We start from the raw sequence: 4220 nt of genomic DNA, 5'->3' as shown, positions 1-4220 counted from the left end.
TATATGTATCTATATATGTACATACACATAGGTACATATATAGGTGTATGTATATATTTCTGTAGGTTTTTACCCCATAATGGTTGAGTTGCTCCACTAAAACAGAAATCATATGACCTACAAGCCTAAAATGCTTATTATCTAATTGTTCATAGAACAAGTTTGCCAATCTCTGGTCTAGATATATGAAAACGTATTCAAGTATCCTCTATTGTTGGAAATTCAGTTTTATTTGTAACTGATATTGATAGCTACAATGAACATTGTTAAAATTAAATCCTTCTCTCTATCTCTGATTATTTCCTCAGGTTATATTTTAGAATTTATAGAAACAGATAAAAGACTTTTTTTTACATTTATTTATTTATTGTGTGTGTGTCTGTATGTCTGTGTATGTGTCTGTATATGTGTGTATCTGTGTGTGTGTATATATGTATGTGTACCTATGTGTGCATGTATGTATGTGTGTCTATGCATGTATATGTGTCTGTGTGTGTCTGTGTGCCTATGTCTGTGTGTGTATGTGTGTCTAGGTGTGTATATATGTGTGTGTTTGTCTGTGCATGCCTATCTGTGTGCATGTATGTATATGTGTTTATGTGTATCTGTGTCTGTGTGTGTATATGTGTGTCTATGTCTCTGTGTGTGTACATGTGTCTCTGTCTCTGTATGTACGTGTGTGTGTCTATGTCTCTGTGTGTATGTGTGTGTATGTGTCTGTCTGTATGTACATGTGTGTATATGTGTGTCTATGCCTGTGTGTGTACATGTGCGTATGTGTCTATGTCTCTGTGTGTGTACATGTCTGTCTGTGTGTACATGTGTGTATATGTGTGTCGATGCCTGTGTATGTGTGTGTGTCTATTTCTCTGTGGGTATACATGTGTGTCTATGTACATGTGTGTGTATGTGTGTCTATGTCTCTGTGTGTGTACATATGTGTTATGTGTGTCTATGCCTGTGTGTGTACATGTGCGTATGTGTGTCTATGTCTCTCTGTGTGTACGTGTGTGTCTATGTCTCTGTGTATGTACATGTGTGCATATGTGTGTCTGTACATATGTGTTATGTGTGTCTATGCCTGTGTGTACATGTGTGTATGTGTGTCTATGTCTCTGTGTATGTACATGTGTGTATGTGTGTCTATGTCTCTGTGTATGTACGTGTGTGTATGTGTGTCTATGTCTCTGTGCTGTGTATGCGTATCTGTGTGCATGTATGTATGTGTTTATGTGTATCTATGTCTGTGTGTGTATATGTGTGTGTGTGTCTATGTCTCTGTGTATGTACATGTGTGTATGTGTGTCGATGTCTCTGTGTGTGTACGTGTGTATGTGTCTATGTCTCTGTGTGTGTACGTGTGTGTCTATGTCTGTGCGTGTGTACTCCTGCGAGTGTGTGACAGGCTCAAGCTGGACTCTGCTCTTTCCCCTGCAGTCTTGGGCCCGCCTGCTGGCTCTGGGACTTCTTACGACGCAGTGGGCAGGTAGGACGTCCCCTTCCTAGCCTGCTCCCTACATGTTCCTCTGGTTGGCATGTGTGAGTCTAACACCAGATGGCACCTTTTTCCTTTCGGGGAGTGCATCTGAGCTGGCCAAAGGCCAGATGGGCATGGCCTGCTCTGCCTCCCGTGGGACTCTGTAGCTGTCTAGGTCAGGCGGAGCTCTGGGCTCACACCTCTGTTAGTCTGCTGATCCTAGAGGTGGAGAGGTGGCCTTTGGCCCAGAGCAGAGGTCTCTTTCTCTCTAGGAAACTTCTAGAATATGTGGGGTGTTTTTCACCCCCAGGGTGGCACTGAGCTCCTGGCAATTCTGTGGGGCTCTAGGGCCTGCAGGGTGGCGCTGGCCTGGGGTTTGGCATGGCACGTCCTGCTTTGCAGCTCAGCTTACACAGTGCTTGGTCGCCTCCTCCCAGGCCGGGTTTTTCCTGCCCGAGTGGCGGTGCGGACAGTGCAGCCAATGCCTGCCTTGTTTACTCCATGTGCCGCCAGGTCTGCAATGCTGTGAGAGGAGGAAGTAGGTGACACACCTATCTTTGGACCTGAGGGCTCAGGGTGGGTCAGGAGGCAGGGAGGGAGCAGAGGACAAACCCAGGTCATGGGACTGTGGGTGAAGGAGGCTTCCTGGCTGGGTACAGATGTCAACGCTCCTGTTCCTGCAGCAGCCTGGGCTGGTCTTAGCTGGCCTGCTCTGCCTGCCACCATCTGTTCACAGTGTGGCCCTGGGGAGAGAACACAGACTTTGGGGTCAGATAGCCTCTTTCAAATCCTCAACCCACCAGGAGTGCTGTAGCACTGAACAGTCTTAGTGTGCACAGAGCAGTGGGTTAGCTCAGCACAGAGCAGCAGGTTAGCCTAGCACATAGCGTGCCTTGTGGACTTCAGTCCAGTGTGCAGGCACCAGGGTCCTTGTGCACTGGGGAGAGAAACTGGGAATGTTTATTTAGGACTCTAGGAAATAGACTGGGCTAACATCATGGTCCCTAAGGTAATCAACCAGAGCTAGATGCACAAGCACTTTATCCTGGGGCTTGCTGCTCAGGCACTTGGGAGATGACTGGAGCTAGCCTCACAGGCCCTTGGGAGATAGCCAGGGCTAGCTGCACGGGCACTCGGGAAGTGGCTGTGACGTGAGGCTGCTGATTCTCAACCTTCCGTGGTGGTGTCAGATTCGCAGGTGCTGGCAGATGTTCAAGCCCTGGTGGATGAGAGCACCTACACCCCTCAAGACCCCCAGGAGCTCTGTGGATGCACACTCACTACGTGCTCCATGGCCAGTGAGAACTCCTCCCAGGAGACTCGAAGCAGGGCCACTGAGCTGGCTGGGCAGATTGGCAGGTAGGACCTGTCCTGAGCTGAGCCTTGGGCAGGCGAGGTGACAGAGGTCAGAGCCGGGGACAGACCGCCCGTGGTTGCATTCTCTTAATGTACAAGTGGCCACCATGCGGGATGCTGCTATGGGCCTAAGCCAGAATTTAAGGAAACTACACACTACACAGCCCCCTCAGCACCCCAGTCCTGGAGCGTACACCTTTGGACACACGCATGCACGCACACATGCAAGCACCACCCAGCCGTGTACCCAGGTGCAGCTGCAGGTCAGGAGTGCCTATCACCAGAACCCTGAGGATGTGGCCCAGCAGGCTGTAGAAGTGACGCCTGGGCCGCCTCGTACCCCTTCCATCACTTCCACTTTTCCACGTGAGGAGCAAGGAGGCTTTTCCAAGAGGCACAGAAGCACCTCACCCTCACCTAGAGTGTTCCCCTTATTCTGCCACTTAGGAGAACTACAGAGCTGCCTGTTGCATTCACTGGACATAGCTAAAAGGTGCCCAACAGCAGTCCAATTCCTAGGCATACCCCCAGAGAAGTCACAAGCCCAGACAGTCACCTGGACAGGAATGCTCACAGTAGCCCTGTCACAGCTGTGAGAGGCAGAAATGACCTGATGTTCACCACCTGATGAATGTGTAAAGAAAATGTAGTCTAGGCACGCTCTGGAGTATTACTCAGCCATGGAAAGGTATGTGGGGGACCCTGGAAACCATCAGGCAGAGTGAACCACACCAGATGCCAAACACACCATGTGCACAAAGTGCGCGGTTCCATTTGTGTTGCCCGGCCGGGTCCACCCACAGTGGATTTACCAATCAAGGGGTAGATTGGTGGTTGTCAAGCAAAGGCAGGAAGGAGTGGGAAGTGGGTATTACCGGACAGGGTTTCCTTTTGAGGTGGTGACCTTCTGGAAGTAGATAGCCTGTAGTATTGGTTGTGTAGCATTGTGAATATGCTGAGTATGGTTGAATCACATGGAATAAGATGGTTATAAGGGACCTGAGAGATGGTTCTGCGGTTCAAGGTGCTTGCCACCAATCTGACAGCCTGAGTTCGATCCCTAGGTCCCATGTGGTGGAGAGAACCAACTCCTACAAGTTGTCTTCTGACCTCCACACACATGCCACACACATGCAAATACACTAAATAAATAAATGCAGGGGGCTGGAGAGATGGCTCAGCGGTTAAGAGCACTGGCTGTTCTTGTAGAGGACCCAGGTTTGAGTCCCAGCACCCACATGGCAGCTAACAACTGTCCGTAACTCCAGTTCCAGGGGATCCGATGTCCCCTTCTGTCCTTCGCGGGCATTGCACGACACGGGTGCACTTACCTACATGCAGGCAATACACGGATACACATAAAATAAAAATAATGAATAAAATATAT

General features: G+C 49.2%; 1 long non-coding RNA gene across 1 annotated transcript; it reads left to right on the top strand.

Moving 5' to 3' along the window:
• The first annotated feature begins 1438 nt into the window (after window positions 1-1438).
• Window positions 1439-2828, top strand: LOC103744508. The gene is made up of 3 exons (XR_607708.2): window positions 1439-1486; window positions 1915-2015; window positions 2668-2828. It is a non-coding gene; the product is annotated as an uncharacterized LOC103744508 (long non-coding RNA).
• Window positions 2829-4220: the final 1392 nt, after the last annotated feature.

This window comes from Nannospalax galili, unplaced genomic scaffold, assembly GCF_000622305.1.
Source record: "Nannospalax galili isolate Female #2095 unplaced genomic scaffold, S.galili_v1.0 scaffold1723, whole genome shotgun sequence".
Lineage (NCBI taxonomy): Eukaryota > Metazoa > Chordata > Mammalia > Rodentia > Spalacidae > Nannospalax > Nannospalax galili.
The sequence above is the reverse complement of the archived record's forward strand: the minus strand, read 5'-3'. Positions and strand labels throughout refer to the sequence as shown.